Source organism: Cupressus sempervirens, chromosome 4 (assembly GCF_028749045.1).
Source record: "Cupressus sempervirens isolate cs-2001-9-10 chromosome 4, ASM2874904v1, whole genome shotgun sequence".
Taxonomy (NCBI): domain Eukaryota; kingdom Viridiplantae; phylum Streptophyta; class Pinopsida; order Cupressales; family Cupressaceae; genus Cupressus; species Cupressus sempervirens.
Genome location: NC_143121.1, coordinates 248,552,710 through 248,565,405, shown reverse-complemented (window position 1 = coordinate 248,565,405; position 12,696 = coordinate 248,552,710).

Genomic DNA, 12,696 nt, shown 5'->3' with positions numbered 1-12,696 from the left:
ATATTTTGACTGAGTGATGTATATACCATATTTCATCTAATATACTTGCAAACCTACAAATAATTTTATCTCTCCAAACATAGACATTTCAAATTCTTGCTTCATCTAATTTTCAAAAGCTTTACATAAGGCATCTTGACCTCCAAATATGATATCATCAACAAAAATTTTAGATAACAAAATACCTTTGTCTTTCTTTGTCTTTATGTACAATTTTTTTTTATCATCATTCCTTTCAAATCCAATCTTCACAAGATACTTATGAAGTCACTCATATCATGCTCTTGGTGCTTGTTTCAATCCATATAGAGCTTTGTGTAATTTTCATACCATGCTCTTATTGTTGACATCAACAAAACCGTTTGGCTATTCAATGTAAACTTCTTCCTCTAATATGCCATTTAGAAATGCATATTTAACATCCATTTGATAAACTTTAAAACCTTTGTATGGAGAATAAGCAAGTAAAGTTCTTACTCCTTCTAATCTAGCAATAGGGGTAAATGTCTCTCCATAGTCAATTCCTTCTTCTTGTGCATATCCCTTGCAAACTAGTCTTGCTTTGTTCCTTGTGACTTCACCATTTTCATCTAGCTTTTTTCTGAACACCCATTTGGTGCCAATCACATTTTTGTCTTCTGTTCTAGGAACTAGAGTCCATGTCTTGTTTTTCTCAATTTGTTCTATCTCTTCTTCCATGGCCTTACTCAAATCTTCATCTTCTAAACCATCTTATATTGATTTGGATTCCTTAATTCTTAACAAACATGTATCATTTCTTAATCTATTTCTTGTTATCAGTCTAACTTCTTTATCTCCAATAATATGTGTGGTAGGATGATGTCTCTTGAGATATTTGGACAATCTTGGTTCAGCTCTAGTTTCATCACTTTGCCTTTCAACTTTAGAATCAATGTGTGCATCTCTGTCAGGTAACTTAGCATTTCCACCAATCTCAGAATAAGAATGTGCTTCAACTTCATTCTCTAACTCATTATCTAAATGTGGCTCAGTTCTTGAATGCAACTTGACATTCATGGGTGTGACTTAGCAGACATTGAAACTTATTGTTGGTTTGTAACTTGATTTGTAGCACCTTCTTCAACAAGCATACCTTCATCAGAGTGTATAAATGATTTGAATTCATTTGGTTCTTTCATAGGTTTAGCCTCATATACTTTTGGATACTCATCAAAGTTTACATTTGGAATTTCCACAACTTTGTTTGTGTTAGTATTCAAACACTTATAAGCTTTACTTCTTGTGGAATAACCTAGGAATATACCTTCACTTTTTGCATAAGTTTACCATTTTTGAAATCCTTAAGAATGTAACGTTTGCTTCCAAATACTTTAAAGTATTTTACGTTGGTTGAGTATCCATACCATAATTCAAAAGGTGTTGAATGCGTACCTTTCTTGACTTGTACACAATTCAAGGTATAGATAGTTGTACTTGCATCTTCTCTCTAGTATTTAAAGCAACAATTTTCTCCATCATGAGTGTTCTAGCATAGTCCATTATAGATCTATTCCTTATTTCAGCAATTCCATTTTGTGGAGGGGTTCTAGGGATAGATGTCTATCTTTTGATTCCTCCATCATTATAGAACATTTCAAATTCATTTGGTGTGAATTCTCCTTCTCTATCAGATCTTAAACACTTCAAATTTTTACATGTTTCCTTCTCAACTCTTGCCAGGTACCACTTAAACATTTGAAAAACATCAAATTTCCTTTTTAAAAACATAGTTGTCATTATTCTAGAATAATCATCAAAAAACAACATAATATACTTATTTCCTTTGTAGCTTTCTACTTCAGTTGGTCCACACAAATTAGTATGAACAATCTCTAGTATTTCTTTAGAGGTATAAGTTTTACTCTTAAATCTTGACTTTGGCATCTTGCCTAATTGACATTGTTTGCACATTATATTATCAAGCTTCTTCAACTTAGCCAATCCTCTAAGCTTTCTCATGTTACTAATATTGACCAGGTTATCAATATTTACATGACATATTCTTTTGTGCCACTACCATACATCATCAGATTTTACAACTAGACAAGTAGCATCATCTATATCAAGATAGAATAGATTACTTCTAGTCTAATCACCTTTTCCAATTAGTCTTCCTTTTGTGTCATATATCTTAGCAACCTTGTTTTCAAATTCAAGCTTACATCCCAAATTATTCAATTATGACACACTCAAGATATTATAGTTAAGTCCTTCTAGATAGTAATCATTGTCACATAAAATCTTATTTGTGAGTTTGATAGAACCTTTTCCTTTTATCAAACATGGTGCATTATTACCAAATCTTACACTATTTTCATCATAATAATTCAAGGTAATAAACTTACTTTTGTCTCTAGTCATGTGATGTGAACACTCATTGTCAATGATCTACCTATCACACAAGTCACAAGTGCGATAGCCTCATCTTCATTAGATTCATCCTTCATTGCAACATATATCGCTTCATCATCATGTTCATTAGATGCTTCCTCTTCAGCAATGTAGCATAACTTTTTGCCTTTTTCTTTGTAGTCCTTGTCTTCATCTCTTAATCTCTTCTACTCTTATACTTGTCACCACCTCTGTAATTTTTCTTGTCTAGACATCAAGCAGCAATATGACCAATTTCATTGCAATTGAAACAAATGATAGGTAATTCACCTTTGAAATTACCTTTACCTTTGTGAAATCTTCTTGCTAGTAGTGATTCAAGTTGTTCAACATCCTCCTCATATGTATCATTGTCATTTGGTACATATTTTTTCTTCTTCTTCTTCTTCTTCTTCTCATTAGGTTCCTTCAATGACACTTTAGCTCTAAAAGTAGATTCATTACTCTTAGGTTTGTAATTATCAAAGTTAGATAGCTCAGAAGCAGTAAGTCTACCTACTTGTCCCTCAAGCGAAAGTTCATTTCCTAGTATGCATCTTAGTTCTTAAATTGTAGAGAATCTAATAGCATAAATAGGCAGTAGTGTTCTTAAAACTTTTCTTAACACAATATCATCATCTAATTTTCTATTAGCTCCCCTTATTGCATTAACTACTTCTTTTATCTTTGTAACATATTGAGAAATATTTTCACTTTCTTCCATTCTCATTTCATCAAACTTACCTCTAAAAGTTTAGCTTTGGCCCTGAGAACATTGGTGTCTCCACCATAGATGGTAGCTAGGACATCACACATTTTCTTTGCATTGTCAAGACCTTTGATATCATCAAATTCAGCATAACATAGGGTAAAGGAAATCTCCACTATTGTCTAGTTATGTTCTTTCTTCTTTCTCATATCCTTAGTAGTTGGGGTACCAATAGGATCAACATGCTCAATGGTAATGGTAGATTGTGCATGGTATCCAAGTCCTCCAAGGTGTAGCTTCATCAAAAGTTTCAATGCAAGAAATTTATCTCTGTTAAGCTTTGGTACTTCTCTTTTTGACATCTTGGTCTTTGTGCTTCTAGTACCTTCAAAGTAGTCCTTTTATGTAGATGGCTCTTATGCCAATTTTTGGAATACTTTAGAATAACTTGAGGGGGGTGAATCAATTATCCAAGGTCTAGATGTATAACAAAAAAAATTATAGCATGGTAAACCCATAAAACATTTATCTTCATGCATGCATCCATAGGATTATGCAATCACTTAAAACTTGTAGGTTATTGTCAAATCAACTTGCAGCAATGTAAACATGAAACATAACAGATTCATCAACACACTTGACACAATGATTTACATGGAAACCCAATCTGAGAAAAAACACCAGTACCATGTTACTCCTTTCTCACTCTCCTAAAATGATGCCCTATGAAAGGCTAACCCTATTAAAGGTTACAATAAACACTATTAAATGTGACCCTGTTAAAGGATTTCAATCACCCTATTAGGAGTGAGCCTTGTTAGAAGACTTTAGACCATTCACTTGGAATGTCACCCAGTTAAAGGATTTACAAATGACTTTTAGGTCAACCTTAATCCAAAAGATTTAACATAAACTAATACAATTGTCAGAGAGTAATAATAAGGCTTGATTTGATAACAACTTACAACTCATTTGCAGATTATAGATCACCATTTTAATACTCAATTTTTCTTGGCATTTATACTTTTTAGCTCTGATAGCTTGTTCACCCTTCAAGTATTTATATCCTTAAGCCTTCTTGCTTAACATGCCAATGCAGTTCCTTCTTAGGTCACTTGATGAAGTAGAACCCTTGACTCCTTTTCTTCCTTAAGTTTTCACACTTCTTCACTTTTCTTTTGACCAAGCATTCTTATAAATAGGAAACTAAGATCTTTTTTGCTCATTCTCCATCGTCCAATTTAGGGTTAGGAAAAATTAGGTAGGAAACAATGAACCTATCCCACATTCCATCTCTCTTCTAAAAACTTTTTCTTGAATCCTCTTTGAGTTCACCTAAAAATGGTTTACCTCAAAATTTGTGCTACTAGCTCATCATTCTTATCTTCTACCTGGTTCACCAATTCTAAGAAAACAAACTTATCAACTTAAATCCATCGAATTCATGACCTTTTAAATAATACAGTAGCTTGGCATTATCTATCTTCTAATGCTCAACACATACTATGTTGCTCAACATCTACTATAAATATTGTTAGCACAAACTAAAGTTTACTTGTGATTGGTATCAACTAAGACATCCACTATTTTTCTTGGAATACACTAGAATGAACATTTACTTGGATCCAACTAATTTTCTACTTGGCTTGCACTGACTTTGCTTGACATCTACTATCCACTCGATCAAGCTTGGCAAACAAACTTTGTGTAACTTGTTCTTTTAAACTTTCTTAATGTAACCTTAAGTAGATCATCAATACATCATGTCATCACTATACTAACTAATTCTTGTACTTCATTACATAATCATAACTTAACCTTTCTTCTAGGTGTTATTGTTACATATTTTGATCAAATCATTTTCATCAAGCGACTAAGTGATAGTACTTAAATGTAGGGCCCATTTGCCGTTGCACCAAAAGCCATGACTGTTAGTGAACATGGAACACCACATAATTAACCACCTGTGGGCAGGGGAGCGCGTCGCATCACCCAACAATCTCCCCCTCGACGCGCATACCAGGTGCTTACACGGGTCGAGAAGGCATCGGGGAGATTTGAACCCATGACCAAGCCAAAACCAGGCTCTGATACCAATTGTAGGGCCCATTTGTCATTGCACCAAAAGCCATGACTGTTAGTGAACATGGAACACCACATAATTAACCACCTGTGGGCAAGGGAGCGCATCGCATCACCCAACAATATACCACTTGTAAGGAAACTTGGCAATAAAGAATATAACCATTTCCACATAACCCATAATAGATCTAAAATAAATACAGAATTAAAATCCACATGCAAGAGAATAGACAACATACCCACAGAATTGTGACACAAGATATACCCTGGGAAACCCTCATTGAGGGAAAAACCCAGCCTCCAAAAGCATCCATCATCATGTATTATTCAGCAAATTATCATTGCCATACAACCATGGAAGCCTTCATGGCCATAGCCACAATCGAGCAAACTATGTGAACAAGCATGAATCCACACATCCCATGCCATGCTTCCAACCTTCACAAATGCTCCCTTGGCTAACCTGTCAAGCCTTGTCCCACTTGACTCTTGCCTTTTGTCTTCTCCTTGTCACTCTTTTTCTCTCTATCTCTCTACAACAACTACCCTTGTGGCTGCTTCTATAGTAGCAAGTCCCACAAAACCACCAAGTGGTATTACATAAACCATGTGCTACCTAACCCACTGACCCCACATTTAATATTGGGCATTTAATTCTTTTCCCCAATATTAAATAATTACATAAAATATTTTCACAATGTTACAATACAACTCATCAAGAATATTCTATGGGAATCTTTACATGTTGCACATCCATCTAGGTACAACATTACATAATAAAATAAAATATAACAATATTATGCAATGTGTGCAACACCCATTATCTCAACATTAAATCACATAAGAAGTTGTCTTACTAGCAAATAGTAAGTTTGACATCAGTGACAAAACAATGATTGAAGCATATTGGTTATACTTGTACATTAATCTCTCTCTTTGATTAGCTTCTTCAATCCATTCTCAACATGCCAAACATGGACTTCCAATTACAAGAAGACTTCACTGCCCAAACAAGTAATCAGGTTTATAGATGATAGGTTCTATAACTTCATTCTTTTCTAATCTCTGATCTTTAGCTCAATCTCAAATTACAAAATAGCTTCAAAAAACTTTGCATATCTCACTTTCATAGTAAGTTTGTATATCACAATACTCGCACAACTTAGAAATTACACTTTATACAATTACACTTCTTATCGTAAGACGTCTTTTGCATAAATGTCATACCATTACACAAATTGCTGCTAGAGTGGCTAAGACCATAATAAACTTTTCCAACTTAGAGTAAACATCTAGGATGTCGGCCCTAATTGGACAAGTAATTATTCCTTTCCTTTAATTCTATTGTCTTGTTTCACTTAAACATGAATACCTTTGTTCTATATAGTCTATACTGACTTTCAAAGTTATACACATCATCATCATGTATACTATCTCAATCTAACCTTGCTAGTCATAATATGATGTCAACAACAAGTTGCAAACAAAATAATACATTGTTTTCTACCAAATTCATACTTAGACAATTTTTTGATGCCAAAAGCTAAGTATCTTTATTTCTAAGGTTTCATATAAGCATGTACATCATGTGTTACCATAAATAAAAACAATTACATATCCTCATTAGCCAATTTTTAGTAGATAGTTCGAGTTATTTATTTTAACTTAAGGAATCAAAGTTGACATGATCGAAATAAAATTAATGTACAAAATTAAACTCCCAGATTAAATGAAAAAATAAAAAATAAAAAACTATTTTTTACTATATTTTTAAAAGAATTTAATCTTTCAAAGTTATGAATAATAAAATTTAAAAATATATATTTTTGCTTAGTAGATTAAAAAAAAACTTGAATAAAAGAAAAATATCAAAAATAATAATAGCAATGAGGAGTGATAGGAACCTACAAAAGAGAAATAACAGAGGTGACAAGAAACTAAAAGAATACAGAGGTGATAGTAAGAAGCTAAAAATAGGTGGGTGATATGAATAAACAGAGAATAGAAAAAAGTAATAGGAATTAGCAAAGAACCAAAAAAAATGCAACAGAAAGAATAGATAATAAAGAAGAAGAAAATCCTGCAATAAAAGAGATTTATATATAGGAGTCAACAATAAATAGATTAGATCAAAAAAACTACTCAAATAAAACCTACAAGGAAGAATTCAACATTAGTGTTATGCAACAAGAAATTATTATCAGTATGAGTACAACACCAAGAACTATATAGAAATTTTCTATAGGAACTATATAGAAACTTTCTATAGGAACTTCACCTTCTACAAGAACTCTATAGAAACATGCTACAGGAACTATATAGAAACCCATTACATGAATTGTAAAACAGAAAAAAAAAAAAGGAAAAAAAAAAAAGAAACTAGTTCATATGAGACCAATTAAATGGTATAAAACTAAAATAATATAGTGAAATATGCAAAACGTATTGGAATGTTGAATCTTGCAACAAAGATAGAGTTAAATGTCTCTTTTTTTGGTGTCAATCTTTCCAAAATAAGAGAGAAAAAAATGCAAGAAATAACAATCCTTTGGTGGCAAGCCTTCCAAGCTCAAAGCAAGGATTAGAGTGCTCTGATACCATGTAAGAAAGTGATAAAAATGGAGAGCAATGAAATAGTCCAAGTGAGTTTGAAATGAAAAATAGTTACCATAAAACTTTCCACCAAGAGATATTGGAATAAGAAAATTCCAATGAGCAACCACCAAAGAATAAATAAGAACAGATAGGGATTTTGAAAAAGGGAAAAGCAAAGAAAAACCCCTTGTGTAGTATTATGAATGTTGGAAAATGAGAGAGAGAGAGAGAGAGAGAGAGAGAGAGAGAGAGAGAGAGAGAGAGAGAGAGAGAGAGAGAGAGAGAGAGAGAGAGAGAGATATTATAGAGATGAGAATGGAGTTGCATTTGTAATTCTCATTTCTATAGATATCATGTCACTCATAATAAGTGTGTCCAAAGTGTCAAGATCCTCTTAAGCGGGATAAACTAATTTTTTTATAAAAGAAATTACATAAAATGAGTTGTCCTCACACATGGACAAGAGAACAAGTAAGTGACATGTCCTCACATGTGTACAAAAGTATAAAATACAGGAGGGGTGTCTTAGTTTATCCCATTTAATAAATAAATACAACCAAGGCAAGATTATTAATTCTACCATGGTTATATATTTGAGATCTAGGATTATGACAGACACAATAAAGTTAGATAAATTTAAGATACCATAATTTGGCTTTGTAAGCCAGAGATTTTAATTGTAGGCCTTATACTCGACATGTTAAAAGAAGATTGTCTCATCATATCTGCATTAAATTCAATATAATTTCTTGTGGTTTCTCTAATATTGTTGACTTCCATGTGTAACTCTAGATTGAGTAGCTTGGGAGTGTTTTTTGGCCTCCTAGCCTTGCATCACATATGCTCTAAGAGACTTCATCAGAATTGCTCCACATACATCTGAATGTACTAGATCAAGAACACCTTCAAATCTGTTATCACTCCTTAGAAAATATGCTTTTGCAAACTTCTTCAACACTTTCCCTTACATACATCAGCATGCTTTGTTTTCACCTCTAGAACACCTATCATTGTCCCACAAAGCAATTTAGTGTTCTCTAATGAATATTGCCCATTCTCCTATATCATATCTCTCCAAGATCTCTAGAATTGTTTCTTCCCATGAGTTCCTTAGGAGAATTAGAATTCAAACTATAAAGGAGACTACTCCTAACTCTAATAACTTTATGGGTGATTTCCAATTCTTATGCTTGATTAGCACATGTGCCCCTCTAAAGTGTACATTATACCCTTTATCATGAAGGACATATACAAAAATCAAATCCATATCTAAGTTTGGTACATGCAACACATCATGAAGTGAAATTATATTTTTCATTCTCCCTATGAAATTAAATTTAACTTTTCCAATTGAGTTGAGTTTGGACAAGTTCCCTATATAAATTGGGATGCTTGAATCCTCCTCTTTATAAATGGAGAAGTACTCTCTAACTCATGTCATATAAAATAATGCTCCACTATCTATATACCAAGAAAACTGTGAGGTTGAGCTAATCATACAAGGTATGAGTACAAACTAGTCTTCCATTCTATGACAAAACTCTAATGCACTTTTTGAAGCTTCTACCTACATTTTTTTTTCATTCTTCTTCCTTTGTGTGTAATCACTCACATAGTGAAAAAACTCATGAAAAATAAAGCACTTGATCTTAGAGAGGTCCTTCTTCTTCTTCTTCACACTTTGTAAATATAATCATTTGTTAGACAACTTTTCTTTTACTTTCTCTTTTCCTACTAGGGTAATATTTTATTGTTCCACCTCACTTTTCTTAACCTTTCTAGCCTTATTGACAAGACTTAGTCTTAACTCCTTCCGAGTGAGATTACTCCATAATGAATCCCATCTTGGTAAGGTTTTTCATCCACTAAGAACTTGAAAAAAGACATCTCACTCCTTATTAAACCCATTCAGGGTTATGCATACTAGCTCATCATAGTTGGGGATATCTAGACAACAATTGATAACTTTTCCTTGAAAGATCTAAGCCTAGTGAGGTAACTTGTGACATCTTCACCCTTGCTCATTTGGGAAGTCTTCAACTTTTTTCTAGGAATCAGTTTTCTATTGGTGGTAGCATTCTAGTACATATTCAAAATAGCATCCCACATTTTCTTCATTGTGTTTAACTCTGAGATATGTGAAACAATATAGTCCTTAACACCATCAGGGATTATCCTCCTTGCCTTGGCATCATCCTTCTTGTATGTTACAACTTGTGTTGGATATGTAAGTGCACCTACTGTAACAATGATGACATAATCCTTAATATCATTCTCTTCCTACAATAAAGAAATTTTGGCCTTCAAAGCACCATCTAATCTATCATGATCTCTCAAACTAGCTAAAGTTGTCTCAAGGGATAAACGCAATAATAATTCTAAAGAGGTGAAACTAGGTTTTAGAAACCCTTAATTTTACTTCCTAGGAAAAACCTTTCTAGCCTCAACACCGCTTGGATACCATGTGAAAACTCTATTGCAGTCACTGACTATTAATCTCCTATCTTATAAAGATTATTTAATTGTCAAAATTTAATTTACAGCTAATATTGAAAAAAAAGCGTAGTGACAACTTAATCAATAAAAAATACTTAAAGAAATATGTAACACAATTACAAAATATTTTTGTACAAATTATCCCTGAAAAACACCTAAGGAAAAACCAATGCTACAAAAGTAATTATATTAAACTTTAACAAATTAAAATATGCAAAATTCCTTGCCTCTTACTGGCAGAACTACAACAATCTCCCAATTTCTCCAACTGATATTCCTCCACTGCTACTATCCTAACACTATCATTGTGCCTTTACTAATATTGCAAATTTATTTGCTAACTTTGTAAATGCTTCTACAAATTGTTTTCACCAAATTCCCCTAACCCTCTTTTACACTACTTTCATGAGAAAACCAATGACAAAAATCGATTCTCAATCAAGGGTAAGATTTTAAAAAATAACTTAAGAAACCCTAACCAATTTATTTGTAGTTGCTTGAAAAAGAACTTAATTAATTGATAAATAATTACCTTTACTCTAACAAATTTACTCGGAAAATAATTATTAACAAACTAGCAAAACTAACAATACATACATGAAAACAAAAGATACAAAAATTAACATAATAATAATAGCTATCAAGGTTAATTAATTTAATACCTATTAAGACTACCATTGCAACTCATTTAATGCAACTAGGCTTATAAAGAGAGAGATTAACATGAACAAATTCTGAAGGCCGCATAATTATTTCAGCAGAAATTCAATAATAATAAACCGTCACTATCATGACACATAAATTGATTGATTGTTCATTCATAATTCTTTCTACACATGTTCGAAATTTTCTTCGCAAATCTTACTCAGTGAAAAGCGTCATCGCATACGATCTGCAGATGTTTGTGTCCCATATATTACATTGATTATTTGCCAATTGTTCTATCTTCATCATTCATAATTATCCTTCAGACAAATTTTCAAAAAAAAATTTGTTGTGGGAACCTTCCATTTAGCTTTCAAATCTGAATTCTGCTTTCATGAATGGTGGTGGAGAAATAATACAATTTACAGATGGATGATTTGAAACAAGACAGAACAATTGATTGATTGCGCACTCTTACTAAATGAAAAGCGTCATCGCATACGATCTACAGATGTTTGTGTCCCATGTACTATTTGCCCATTATTCTGTCTTCATCAATCGTAATTATCCCTCACACAAATTTTGATTTTTTTTCTTTTGTTGTGGGAACCGTCCATTTAGCTTTCAAATCTGAATTCTGCTTTCATGAATGGTGATGGAGAAATAATAATACAATTTACAGATGGATGATTTGAAACAAGACAGAACAGTGAAAACAATGCATGTTACAATCTTCTCTCTCTTTAGTATATAGAAAAAGAAAAAATTGGTCATTTCAATTCACAATTTCCCTATTTAATTGAACAACACTGTAAACGCATGCTTCATGATTCAAATGTATGTATTTATTCTAAGAAATTGTAAATGGTTTTTAACATAATGAATTCAATGTTTAAGTCATATATAACAGTTACCAAGACTTCATAATAAGAATCATAAGATATGATTTATAAAGAGATTTCAACAGAGTTAATAAAAAGGTTTGAAATGTGTATAAAGCACAAAAGAATACTATTAAATTAAGTTGTCAATAAATGTTTGATGTTCTGCGCTATTAAATTTGGAGGACCACATAAGTAACAGTTTTCATGTCATAAAGTTTTTCCTCGCTAGTGGAAGGTATCCGTCGACTTAACCCAGCGCCGAAGAGCAGGTTGGTGAAAGCACAGGTTATGACTAAGACGATCACCTCTCCATGAAGTATGAACAAAAAATCTCGTTACTACTGATAAAGCGAAAGTCAGAAATATGGCTAAATATTTACCAGTTGAAGCTACTGTTTTAACAGTTGATAGAGAAATGTATCGGCCATCTTTATCACAGTACTGCAGTTCAATATTGTCCACGCGGCCAAAAACGAGCGAAATCCAATGGAGGTACGTGATTTCGTTCCCTCGCACAATCATGGCCAGCCTGTTTCCATTTCGTTGCATCAGACCGTAGTCCTCTTGAAGAAAGGGACAGATACTTGTCAAAAGATTCTTTATCACGGAGAATGGTTGAAAACTGTTAACGTCAATGATGTGATACATTTTGTGCACGTTTATATAATACCTGAGCACCGCCATTGTTACAATTATATCTTCCCTGTGAGCGCTTCAATTCTTTGATTGCTCGTGTGGGCATCAGTCTGTTACAGTACCTGGAATCCTCGGGTTATTCAAGCTGAGGAGAAAGCTTGGGTTTGAGTATCAAGTAGTGACGATAGGACTGAGTTGGGGTTTTGTTGAATTTTGTATATGAAAGCATCTGGTGTAGTAGATTATGTGAGAAGAATA